At 40.6% G+C, this 14,234-nt stretch overlaps 1 protein-coding gene across 7 annotated transcripts in view; it reads left to right on the top strand.

The window, feature by feature from the left end:
• Positions 1 to 14,234, top strand: part of IQCH (IQ motif containing H) — a 214,952-nt gene that overhangs the window by 23,485 nt on the left and 177,233 nt on the right. The gene's annotated exons all lie outside the window — the stretch shown is intronic.

Genomic DNA, 14,234 nt, shown 5'->3' with positions numbered 1-14,234 from the left:
CTGCCAACCTGTTCAACTATGTAAATGCCAGTTGCTTCTTTAAGCTTTTTCTTCTCCAAAGCAGATAACAATCTTTGGAACTCCATTTAGCGCCAAAAGCTTGCATGACAAACAATTAGGAGTTGCTGAATTATAATTACATTCATAATTAAGAATTATTAGGACAGCTACATGGAAAAGAATGAAACAGGACCATTTTCTCACACCATACACACAAATAGACTCAAAATGAATTAATGACCTAAATGTGAGCCCTGAAATCATAAAATTGCTAAAAGAAAACAGACAGTAATCTCTTATACATCGGCCTTAGCAACATTTTTTCTAGATAGGTCATCTCAGGCAAGGAAAACAAAAGCAAAAATAAGCTAGTTGGATTATACCAAAATAAAAGCTTTTACACCGCAAAGGAAACCATCAGCAAAACAAAAAACAAAGGCAATCTACTGAATGGGAGCTGATGTTCTCAAATGATATATTCAATAAGGGGTTATGCAACTTATAAATATATAAAGAACATATACAAATAAACACTAAAGAACTTATACAACTGAACACTAAAAAAAACAAGCTGATTAAAAAATGGGCAGAGCACCTGAATAGACATTTTTCTTTTTCTTTTTTTGTTTTTTGTTTGTTTGTTTTTAATTTATTTCTGAGAAAGAGAGAGAGAGAGAGAGAGAGAGAGAGACAGCATAAGCAGGGGAGGGTCAGAGAGAGAGGGAGATACAGAATCCAAAACAGGCTCCAGGCTCTGTGCTGGCAGTCAGCACAGAGCCCGATGCAGGGCTCGAACCCACAGACCATGAGATCATGACCTGAGCTGAAGCTGGATGCTTAAGTGACTGAGCCACCCAGGTGCTTGGATAGACATTTTTCAAGAGAAGACATATAGATGGCCAACAGACACATGAAAAAATGATCAACATCATCACTGACCCTCAGGGAAATGCAAATCAAAACTGCAATGAGATATCACTTTCTACCTGTCAAAATGGCTAGACTCGGAAAGATAAGAAACAACACGTGTTGGCGACGATGTGGAGAAAAGGGAACCCTCATGCACAGATGGTAGGAATGTAAATTGGTGCAACCATTGTGGAAAACAGTATGGAGATTGCTCAAGAAATTAAAAATAGAACTATCACATGATCCAGTAATTCCACTATTGGATATTTACATAAGAAAATGAAAATACTCATTCAAAAAAGATATGTGCACATCTATGTTTATTGCTGCATTGTGCACAATAGCCAGGATACAGAAGCAACCCGAGCATCCATCAATAGGTGAACGAATAAAGAAGATGTGATATATGTACTCAATGGAATATTACTCAGCCATAAAAATGAATGTGATCTTTCCATTTGTAACAATATGGATGGATCTTGAGGGTATTATGCTAAGTGAATTAAGTCAGACACAGAAAGGCAGATACTATACGATTTCACTTATATATAGAATCTAAAAAACCAAACAAATGAACACATACCAGACTCTTAAATACAGAGAACAAACTGGTGGTTGCCAGAGGGGAGGTGAATGGGGGATGGGTAGAATAGATATAGGGGATTCAGAGGTACCAACTTGCAGTTATGAAGTAAATAAGTCACAGAGATGAAAAGTACAGCATAGGGAATGTGGTCAGTAATATTGTAAAACAAACAAACAATTGCTTATTTATCTTCTTTTATGATTGAAAAAGCCATATTGTGATGACTTTACTTCACAGTGTATCTTTGCTCCACATCAATACTAGCTCAACCCCTCTTTGAGGCACCTCAAGCTATAGGCACACGTGTAATCATAACAGATGAGGAAAGGGTTGGAAATCAAAACAACAAAGGAGAAGGCAGAGGGAAGAAGAGAAGGAGAAAAAGTTTAGAGGCCCAGAGAGCATTTGATTTTCTTGTTGTATCTGGCGAGTGAATTCCTACACTGTTCAGATCAAAGGACCTCCTTACAAGTGTGATACAGGTTACGGAACTGGGAAAATAAACCCAGCCCACTGCCTGGAAATGATCCCCTCTATTAATTCCATAAAATTGATGCTTTATCAAACAAACATAAAAAAATATACTGTGATGCACTACAATGTAGCAGTGTGCAGGATTGGGGGGTCCAGTTGTGTAAATTTGGATCTAGTTGAGAAAGCGATTTTCAAACTTTGACCAAAACTGGAGTTCTGAAGATTTGGGACGTCATGAAGAACAATATGGTGAGGGAGGAAAGAAGGAAAAGGAGCAAGTGAGCGTGGCTTCCCAGACTGTGGCTGGGAGTTCTGCCTCACTTGGCGTTGGGTGGAAAGCTTGCAGAGAAGGTGGTAATTGCATTTCACAGACCTGAGTCAGCAGAAGAGAGCGCCTCCAATGAGCTAACCACTGTGAGCTCTGTCTTCTCCCAAGAAGCTAGGCTCCATGAAGGCAGTGACTTTTAAAAATTATCTGCTCCTTTTCCCCGGGTTTTTAAAAATCTGTTTTATTATGGAAATATCCAAACAGAAAAGAGTCCAGGAATGACTATTTCTCCTTCACCTAGATTTATAATAATTATTAAACTTTGCCATTTTTGCTTCAACATTTTTTACTGAAGGGTTTTAAAATATAGACCTAGTGACATTTCACCCCTTAATGCTATAACATGCATCTTTAAAAATGAGCGTATTCCTGCGACTCAGTCGGTTAAGCGTCTGACTCCTGCTCAGGTCATGATCTCATGGCTCATCTGTGCTGACAGCTCAGAGCTTGGAGACTGCTTTGGATTCTTTGTCTCCCTCTCTCTCTGCTCCTCCCCTGCTCACTCTCTGTCTCTCAAAAATAAATAAAAAGTGTTAAACACTTTTTTTAAAAAAAATGAGCATATTCCGACATACCCACAATACCATTATAACATCTAAAAAATGAACAATTCATGAATATAATAAATACCCAGATCATACTCAAATTTCCCCAATTAATCCTCAAATGGCTTTTACCAATCCTCTGTCCAAACCTGGATCTGCCAAGATAGATCCTTTGCATTTGATTGTTTCTCAAATTTCTATTAACCAAAAGCAGAGAGAGACTCTGTTTAGATCATTACTGTAATCTGTGCCCAGACAGTGCCAAGCCTGGATTAGGCTCTCAATAGATTACAACACTATGGTTAGAAGTATGGGTTTACATCTTGGGTCCACCACTTCCTACCTGTTCCTTGGCAATTCACTTAACCTCTCTGTGCCTCAGTTCCTCATCTGCAAAATGGGCCTAAGAATAGCCCCTACCTCATAGAGCTGCTGTAAGGAGAAAAGAGCTAACATATGTAAATGTTTATAACAGTAACCCATCCATGGGTGAGTGTTATACAAATGTTAATTCTTATTATTTGCTCATGAATACTGGTCAGTTTCAATTATGTACCTAATCTGTGCCAGATACTATTTAGGCATCAGCCAAACATCTCTGCTCTCCTGGAGTTTACATTCTAATTGGAGTGGGACAGTATTAGGAAAATAAAAGATGATTTGCAAAGTAATTATATAGTGTATCAGTCAGTGGGAGAAAAGCTGCGGAAGGAACCTAGGGGCCTTGGATGGCCTCATTTGAGCAGAAATCTGATGCGATAAAGGGAACAAGTCTTTGGCTACTTGAGGAAGAGTATTCCAGGCAGAGGAAATGGAACATATAAAGACCCTGAATTAGGAGTGTGAATAGCAAGGAAGCTGGAGGGGAATGTGCAGGGGAGAGGTGTAGGAGAAGTGGTAGGAAGCCAGATCTCAAGGACCGTTGTGAGAACTTCGGATAGCACTGCGATGGAAAGCCACTGGGGTCTTGTCCTTCAATGATATAGAAGGGCAAGGCCAGAAGCAGAGGGACCATTTAGGAGCCTATGTAGGTCATGATGATGAACTCATAGCTCATCCTCATAATGATGGAAGGAATTATTATTACCCCCATTTTGCAGATATGGGAATGGAAGATGGGAGACAATTCTAAATTAAACCTAAGCCACAGCAGAACTGGGATTCAAATACAGGTCTATTTGACCTCATAGTTCCGGCCATTCCTCTCCATTGTGAGAAAACACAAAACCGTGGTGTACCTGGGTGGCTCAATCAGTTGAGCATTCAACTTTGGCTCAGGACATAGCTCATGGTTTGTGAGTTTGAGCCTCACATCGGCCTCGCTGCTGTCAGCACAGAGCCTGCTTTGGATCCTCCATTCCCCCCTCCTCTGCCCCTCCCCTGCTTAGGCTCTCTTAAAAATAAATTAACATTTTTTTAAAAAGACAAAAACTTGAGTTTCCTTCCTGTGTTTGCCACAGGGAAATTTACAACTGGAAATAAAAAAAAAAAAAGCACAGCAAAATAAAGCCCTGATTTGGTTCACAAATGGCCCTAACTATGCCCAGGATTATCCTCAGATATGTCCCTCCAAACTTTCCCAGAGAAAATTCTCAATCAACACACCTGAAAAAGGTGAACTTTTTTACTTTCTGATTTGTTGCAGTAAAACTAACAGCAATTATGAAGCCATGTTAGAATTATGAATAATATATTACGATACTCTATCACGTGTGATACTGTTTTGCTGTAACGGGTTACTATTCACTTGGTTTATGTATACACTTTAAAGAGCTTCATAAGCTATAGCCAATGGAACAGATGATTAAGTGTGGGATTTGGGGCTATTTCTGTTAAGAATAGCCATCAAGGGGTGCCTGGGTGGCTCAGTCGGTTGAGTGGCCGACTTCAGCTCAGGTCATGGTCTCACGGCTGTGGGTTTGAGCCCCACGTCGGGCTCTGTGCTGACCGCTCAGAGCCTGGAGCCTGCTTCGGATTCTGTGTCCCTCTCTCTGACTCTTCCCCACTCATGCTCTGTCTCTCTCTCTGTCTCCCCCCCAAAAAAAAAAAGTAAAAAAAATTTTTTTAAATAGCCATCAAAAATAGGCCGTTATGACTATATCTGCTAATAATATTGTTTCTTTTTTTTTTAATGTTTTATTTATTTCTGAGAGAGAGAGACAGCGTGAGCAGGGGAGGGTCAGAGAGAGAAGGAGTCACAGACTCTGAAACAGGCTCCAGGCTCTGAGCTGGCTGTCAGCACAGAGCCCGACGCGGGGCTCGAACCCACGAACTGCGAGATCATGACCTAAGCGAAAGTCGGATCCTTAACTGACTAAGCCACCCAGGCGTCCCAGCCCTAATAATATTGTTTCTATAGAAGATTCACTTAGCTATGTATTTATGACTCATGGCACCTTTTCTAGAAACATAAATTACTTACTACAAGTGCAAGGACTACCCAATTTTCATTACATGGTATTCCATGGTTCAATAACATTTCAAAGATGGCATCCCAAATTTCTCACGCCTTGCTCTGTGGCTTCCCAGGAAATAATAACTTCTGTACATGCAGGAGAGCCATCGTTCCCTGGCCTCCCTTCTCAGAGGAAGGTGGGTCATAGAATTAGCCCACGTGCCATAAAAATTGGACCATACGTCACCTTTGGCACACCCCACCGCTGCTGTCCACTGATGATTGTGTCACTGTGGCATATTGTAATGTTAGCATAAATATAGTGAAGCCAAGAAAAAAAGCCTGTCATCACTGGTGTGCTATTTCCTCAACTATTTTAATTTTAATGGCCCTATGTGCTAGGTGGTAGATACGTGTGTGTCTGCACTGTAGGGAGCTCACAGTCTTTAGACAGGCATCCTACAGTATTGGAAATGCTGTAACAGAGGTTTAGGAAAAGTGCTCTAGCAGGGCTAAAAGGGTATGCCAGCTGCCTGGGCTCTGTAATGACCAGTAAGGACATCAGCTCTCAAATCTGTTTCAAGCACAACCGTTTCTGACCACCGTGCCTTTGTCAGCTCCCAAAGTATGTTCTTCCAACAATTTTTCAACACTCTAAGAACCTTCACTGACCTCTCAGTATTTTACTCCTGATCACTTTTGCCTTATTGTCCCTTACCTCCTTAGCTAAGTTAGGTTCCAGGTTTGCGGCAGAAATAGTTGCTTCCCTACCCAATACCCATCCCCGTTTCTGCATTACTGACAACTGTGATTTGGTTCGTGATGGCATCATGCTGTGAGGAAGGTTTCTGAGCCCTCCTTGCCATTAAGGATGACCACGTGTCCCAGTTCTGTCCAGTGAGTACTGAGTGGCTGATTTTTAGCTAGATATATGGCTGCTCAATAAAGACTACATTTCCCAGCCTCCCTTGGGGTTGGACATAGGACCAAGTACTGGCTAATGAAATGTAAGGGGAGGTATCATGGGTGGTTGTCTGGAAACTTCCTTAAAAGATGGCTGGCTTGCATTCTTTGGCCTTTTTCTTCCCCCTTCATTTATTCTGCTGCCTGGAATGAAACTATGATGGCCGGAACTCCATTAGCAAAAGTAGACCCAGAGGAGGAAGCGCATACATCAGGGATGGCAGGGAGCAACTTCATACACTTCCAAACCAACCCTGAACAGCCTACCCCTGGACTTCATATACATGAGAGGAATGAATTCTGTCTTATTTAAGTACTATTCTTCCAGTTTTCAGTCAGATACAAATTTAGTACTGACCTTCCCATTACCACATTCATTAATTTTTCTATGTGTAGATTTATATTTTAGGTCTTCTCCTTTGTCATAATGGAAGTGTCCCTCTTTCTGTCAAGGTCAGTTTCTTATTAAGGCCTTCAATTTTGCATTTATCCCTTCTCATTAGCCATCCATTTCTTACTCCTCATCCATCCCTAGATCTTTCCATGACTAGCCATTTTTTTCATTCAGGTCTCAATATAACTGTCATCTCTTCAGAGAGGCTGCCCTTAACCACCATATCTAAGGGAGACTCCCATCATTTTCTATCCCACTTATGGCAATCTGAAATTAATTATACATCTGTTTACATGGTTATTATAATTCCTTACATCCCTTCAAGGATATCAGATCACGTGGGCAGGGACATTTTCCTCTTTTACCAACACCTAGCAGGCTTTTTAAAAACCTTTTATGTATTTATTTTAAATGCTTATTTATTTTTGAGGCAGGGGAAGCACACAGAGAGAGGGAAAGAGAGAATCCCAAGCAGGCTCTGCACTGTTAGCGTGAGATACTGACACAGCGTGTCACTCATGAGCTGTGAGATCAGGACCTGAGCAAAACCAAGAGTCAGATCCTTAACCGACTGAGCCACCCAGGCACCCCCACCTAGCAGGTTCTTAATAAATTTTGGAACAAATGAATAAATGAGTGAATGCATTTTGTTGGAAGTAGAGAAAGAGAGACAGATTAGGAGAGGTCTCCCAGAGGACACTGTGCCTGATCTGAGCTCAAGTTTGAGAGTAAAAGTGTGTCCAGAAGACACCAAAGAGAGAAGAGGACATCTGCAGAAGAGGGAAAAGCACGCTCACTCACAGAGGTGGAGAGAATGTGTTGTGTGTGGAGACAGGCTGGCCACTCAATGAGCTGTCATGATAAAATGCAGCAGAAGGGGCTGGATGGTACGAAGGGGCCAGATCATGCCACCCTAAGGGAAACTTTTGGGGGATGTTAAAGACATAAGAGACATATTTTAATTAGTGATCAGAGGTTCAGTCTTTCTAGAGTTTATGCAGAAGATGGATTGGCAGTAAGGAGACCATCATACTGGCCATTGCAGAGGTCTATGTAACAGTCGAGGGGGGCCCAGACCAAAGCAAGGCCTGTGAGGATTAGAGCGAGAGTAAACGGTCTGGCAGAAAGGAAGATACATCAAATGTGTATCAACTAACATTTCTTTATGATGCGGCAGCATGTTACAATGGAAAGAGGTTTTGAAGTCGAGAAATAAATCAGATCCTATCTCCTCACTTGTGGGACCTTGAGAAGTCACTTAACCAATTATCATTGGTAAAGGAGTAATAATATCACATGCTGCCCCTTGTCCTTTTTTTATATATATAATTTTTTTAGTGTTCATTTATTTTTGAGAGAGAGACAGAGCATGAGCAGGGGAGGGGCACACAGAATGTGCAGCAGGCTCCAGGCTCTGAGCTGTCAGCACAGAGCCCGACGTAGGGCTCAAACTCATGAACCGTGAGACCATGACCTGAGCCTAAGTGGGACGCTTAACCGACTGAGCCACCCAGGCGCCCCACTCTTGTCCTTTTAAAGACTAAAGTAAGTTGGTTGGATTAGAACAATACCCACCTGTTACAGTGCCTGGCACAAAATGGGAGCTGAGTAAATGCTCACTCTCTCCCCCAACCTTTCTCATAGTCTATAACTCAACTCCTACTGGAATCAGAAAACAGGAGGGGCTCACCTGACTAGGAGTAGTTAAGTCTTAAGGTTTTGTGAACCTGAGGCAGCTAGGCAGCAGCTGGGCAATTAGAAGCAGCTTGGAGTTAAGTGATGCTGTGACTGTTGGTCCCTCCACGCCCTGGCGGGGAGGTAGAGGGGCTGTCATACAACACAGAGTGTTAGAATTGAAATAAGAAAATCGTGAATAGCTTGATTTTAATTACCCTTTAATTTTAATTTTTGGGTTTTTTTGAGACAGAGCATTAGTGGGGGAGGGGCAGAGAGAGAGGGAGACTCTGAATCTGAAACAGGCTCCAGGCTCTGAGCTGTCAGCATAGAGCCCAACGTGGGGGCTCGAACCCATGGACTGGGAGATCATGCCATGAGCCAAAGTTAGACGCTCAACAGACTGAGCCACCCAGGTGCCCCTACCCTTTAATTTTAAATAGACCTTTTTTTTTTTTTTTTTTTTACTAAAGAGATTATTTTTTGAATAGACACAAAAATACAGAATGAAATCCATGTAACCAACATGCAGCTTTAACATTTACCATAATGTTACCATTCTTATTTTATTTATTCCCTCCACATTTTTTTGGTGAAGTCTTTTATTTATTATATTATTTATTTATTTATTGAGAGAGATGGGGGAGGAGACAGAGAGAGAGAGAGCACGAGCTGGGGAGCAGCAGAGAGACAGGGAGACAGAGAATCCCAAGCTGGTTCCGCAGTGTTAGTGCAGAACCCAGCGAGGGGCTCAAACCCACAAACTGTGAGATCATGACCTGAGCCCAAATCTAGAGTCAGACACTTAACTGACTGAGCCACCCATGACCCTCCGTGAGGTCTTTTAAAGAAAATCCCAGCCACCATATTATTTTACCCTTTCCCACTTCAAAGAAGAACTAAAAAAAAAAAAAAAAAAAAAAAAAAAAAAAAATTCACTTGGATGCCTGGGTAGCTCAGTCAGTTCAGCTTAGGTCATGATCTCACAGTCTGTGAGTTCAGGCCCTGTGTGGGGCTCTGTGCTAACAGCTCAGAGCCTGGAGCCTGCTTCCAATTATGTGTCTCCCTCTCTACCCCTCCCCTGCTCATGCTCTGTCTCTATTCCTCAAAAATAAATAAATCTTTAAAAAAATTTAAAAAACCCCAAAAACCATAACTATTATCACATCTAACAAACTTAATGCATTAATACCATATAATTCCCAGTCATTGTTCCATTTTTCCCAATTATCTTGAAATTGTTTTTAAAAAATTTTTAATGTTTATTTATTTATTTTTTTAATGTTTTATTTATATCTAGGAGAGAGAGAGACAGCGTGAGCAGGGGAGGGTCAGAGAGAGAGGGAGTCACAGACTGAAACAGGCTCCAGGCTCTGAGCTGGCAGTCAGCACAGAGCCCGACGCGGGGCTCGAACCCACGAACCGGGAGATCATGACCTAAGCGAAAGTCGGATCCTTAACCGACTAAGCCACCCAGGCGCCCCATGTTTATTTATTTTTTAGAGAGAGAGACAGAGACAGAGCGCGAGTGGGGCAGGGGCAGAGAGACACAGAATCTAAAGCAGGCTCCAGGCTCTGAGCCACCAACACAGAGCGCCATGCGGGGCCTGAACTCACAAACCGTTAGATCATGACCTGAGCCAAAGTCTGATGTCCAGCCGACTGAGCTACCCAGGCACCCCTTGAAATTGTTTTTCTAATGTTTGAATTAGGATGTAAACAAGGCCCACACAGTGCATTTGCATCTCATTTTAGCTACATTTCCCCCTCAATTCAAAAATGCCCTTTATTGTTTGAAAAAAACCAGGTCATTTGTCGTATAGGTTTTTTCTTCACTGTTTGGATTTGGTTGATTGCAATCTCATGGTGTCATTTTAGGTTTTCCTCTGTCCCTAGTAGGTCTTGTAAACTAGTAGTTTTATCTAGAAGCTTGGTCATATTCAGGTAACATCTTTTTGGCAGAAAGATAGCACAGGTGGTGCTGTGTACTTCCCTTTATAAAATATCAGGAGACAATTTCCTTTTTCTCCTCTAAAGATGTTAAGATTGATCAATGGGTCTGAGTGTTACTAACTTGATATACCTTTTATAAAATTCCCCTACTGGTATTAGTGACCATTGATGTTTACCTAAAGACATTATTTTTTGTTAGGAATGACAAAGCAGTGATTTTAGAAATCTACCATTCCTTCTGCATTTATTAGCTTCTATGGGGAACTGCCCTTTACCAACTCTTTGGTGAATCTGAAAAATAGATTTTTCCAGGAAAAGCAGAATAAATGCTTCTTTCTTTTTCTTTTTCTACTTTCAAATTAATGCATCAATTTTATTAAGTAGGTGCTTCCAGAGAGGGGAAAACATTAAGGCCTCGTGGGTTTGTGGGGCACATGGGTGGCTGTCAGTTAAGCATCAGACTCGAGCTCAGATTAGGTGTTTTTTTTAATGTCTATTCATTTTTGAGAGAGAAACAGAGTGTGACTGGGGTAGGGACAGAAAGAGAGAGGGATACAGAAAATCTGAAGCAGACTCCAGGCTCTGAGCTGTCAGCACAGACCTGAGCTGAAGTTGAACACTTAACCAACCAAGCTACCCAGTCACCCCAGGTCTTTTTTTTTTTTTTTTTTAAGTTTATTTATTTATTTATTTGAGACAGAGACAGAATGAATGGGAGGGAGGAGAAGAAGAGAGAGAAAGAGAGAGACTCCCAAGCAAGCCCTGCTCTGCCAGTACAGAGCCTGACTTGGGGTTTGAACTCACAAAAGTGTGAGATCATGACCTAAGCCGAAATCAAGAGTCACTTGCCTTCCCAACTAAGCCACCCAGGCACCCCTACCTCAGCTCAGATCTTGAGCTCAGGGTCATGAGTTCAGGCCCTGTGTTGGGCTCCATGCAGGGCATGAAGCCTACTTAAAAAAAAAAATATATATATATGTATATGTATATGATATATGTATATAAAGATCTCATGGGGTTTTATATATTTGAAGGGTTTTGATCCATAGCAGTTATTATTTTTTGGCCAGTAGGCTCCTGAGTAGTGCTTTATCATTTCAAGATACTTAACGTACATTAATCATTTTAACCTCACAAACAACTCTGTGAAGGTAGGTATTATTACCCAGTTTTACAAATGAGAAATCTAGATCACATGGCTTGAACCACGATTTGATGTCTATTGTTCTTTCCATTAAATATAATAATGGTTGAAAGAATCAGAGTGTTAAAGGTGACTGGATTCTTTCTTCTGGTTTTGAGATTAAACAGCAGAGGTCTTTAACCAGTGGGAATATAATAGGCGATATCCACTTTAGAAGACATTACTTGTAGCAAACACTGTTGAGAATAATGTTATGCTGATAATACTGTAACTTAGTAAATAGCCTGTCTCAACTTTGTTTGTGAAGCATTTCAATTTTGATTACTCTGTGTGGGATCTACTGCTCGGATGTATGTCATTTTATGGTCTGCCCATGTCTGGGGAGCTGGTATTACACGCTGCCTAGTGTTTTTAATTCAGAACTTCTTCGAAAAGAAACCTTAGCCTCTGATGTTTAAACCCTAGTTTTAATAGCATAAGCTATTTCCTTCTTATATAGCTTTGTGGGCATAGTAATAAAATAAATACCACAAAATCACTGATGAGATGAAAATTGAGCTCCCTGCTTCTGTGCAGCCATGTAGGTAAAACAGTAATTGGCTCTGATAATAACTTTTGTTCTTACAAACCAAAGTCTAAATGAGAGTCACATTTGATATATCTGCTTGTAATTACTATCAAAAGGAGAGAATTCCAAGTTAAGACTGTTTAGTGACTCAAGATAGATTAAATAAATTGCTGCCTTTTCTTGATCAATTTAAGAAAAGTTTCTGAAATTATTTTTTATATTTTATCTTCCTGCCGGGAACAATGGTCTTCCCAAGCTTGCTCTTCGGCTTCAAGGAATGATGAATTTTTTTTTTTAAATTGACAGCTGGTTCTTCTTGAAAAAAATCATATTAGTGGGTCTGATAATGTAGCTTATGCTTATAAGTATTTTCCTATGTATCTTGGTAGGTGGTTTGTGAGACAAATTTAGGTCATGAATGTATTTGGTAGTGATTGACACTGAAACCATTTGGTATGTTAATGTTATTTAAAGGGGGGCTCTTTTAATATGTTTTAAAAGTGAAACTTAATCGCGTTTTTATTGTTTATTATTTTGGTATACATATCCTTTGATGCCAAAAGAGTACATATTAGAATATTAATAATTTTAAAAGATCTCTCCCATAGCTTTAGAAGTCAACTGATAAATAATTGACATTATAACCTGTCATTTCTTTTGGATTTCTACTTACATTTGGGTTTCTTTCCACAAGGAGCTATGTCCAGTGCCACAGAAATGTAAAAAGGGGCAGAAAACCACTGGATTTTAATGCCACTTTTAACAATGACTCTGTATCTGCTCATTTCCTCCCTATACCAGTACTGCAGCCACACAAGGTTGATGGAGCATAATAAAACTAAGAAAACTGCTATGGTCCACTGAGCCAATGATCCCAGAATTAAAAAGTTCTAACAAAGCTTAGACATGATAGATGAAGCTATTACCGTCAATTGTATCCAGGGTTCACATTTTAAAAAAAAACACCCTAATTACAGAAACCACATCCAGTCGATATAATACATATTAGCAATTTCCCAATCCTTGGTAGGATGGGAAATTATTCTGAAAGTTTAATTAAGAAGGAAAAAATTATGTTCAGGTATTAATTTCAATAAAAGAGGCATTCTGCTTCCATGCAAAAGCCCGGGAGCAGTGCTGGGAGTGTGGGTTATCCACAGAAGGAAAGCCATTTATAATCAGGCACTCCATTGTTTTTGCAACCACGTGTACTTCAAGAAGGAAACAGAAATGCCTTATTTGCAACCTGTATCCCTGCATGGGTTAAATAAAGTGGACAGCTGAGAGCAGTTATTTAAAGATTTGGATTAAAGACTGTTATTAAAAAATAAAAGGAAGGTTTGGAGCCTGTGTTAAGCAATAACTTATCTGGACAGCATGCATTCTGTAGGTATTTTTGTAGTGTTGCCCTTCACCTTGACCTCAGGCACAGCCCACTTATGAACTTTCATGACCAAATAGCTGGGTCATGAACTAATCTTCCTGGTTTCTACAACCATTTTAACAACTGCAGCAGATCACCCCCAGAACTAAGGCACTCAGTTGAAAGGAAAAAATTTTTAATTGCTCACAACACCTCCTTTTAAAAAAGTCACAAGGGACACATCTTTTAGGATTCCATTTACATGAAATGCCCAGAATGTCTAAGAGACAGAAAGTAGACTAGTAGTTGCCAGGGGCTGGAAGGAGGGGGGAACGGAGAGTGATTGTTAATGGGTAGGAGGATTCTTTTGGGGTGACAAAACTGTTCTGAAATTAGGGGGGGATGGCTGCACAGCTTTATGAATATGCTGAAAATCACTGAATTATATACTTTTAAAGGTGTGACTTGTATAGTATGTGAATTATATATCACAAAAAAAGTCACAAGACTTCAGAAACTGTCAGTGATGTCATATTCCCTAAGTGTCAACTTACCTTTTAGCATCAAATCATAGAAAGCCAAAGCAGGGGAGATGTGGGGAGTGGGGAAGGGGGGAGGAGTGGATGTTAGAGGGTGATGGTGAAGTGAATAGTTCTTCAAGACACCCTCAAGTCTAACTGCTGCATTTTGCAACTAAAAAACAAAAAACAAAAAACAAACCCCCCCCCCCCCCCCGGCTTTCAAAGAAGAAAAGTGACTTACCCAAGGTTACATGCAGGCAGTCCAAGGCAAGAGGAGCAAGATTGGAACTTAGGTCTCTGCACACCTACCCCGTGCCCTTTCCCACCACCACGACGCCGTCTTCTCTGGTGGTTTATAGTTAGGCATCGTAGTAGTAACTAATTTGAATTGTTTAAAATGAGGAACACGTGGTTCAA

This window comes from Hyaena hyaena, unplaced genomic scaffold, assembly GCF_003009895.1.
Source record: "Hyaena hyaena isolate Hyena2069 unplaced genomic scaffold, ASM300989v1 scaffold_15, whole genome shotgun sequence".
Taxonomy (NCBI): Eukaryota; Metazoa; Chordata; class Mammalia; order Carnivora; family Hyaenidae; genus Hyaena; species Hyaena hyaena.
Note: the sequence above shows the minus strand (reverse complement) of the source record. Positions and strands in the feature narration are given on the sequence as shown.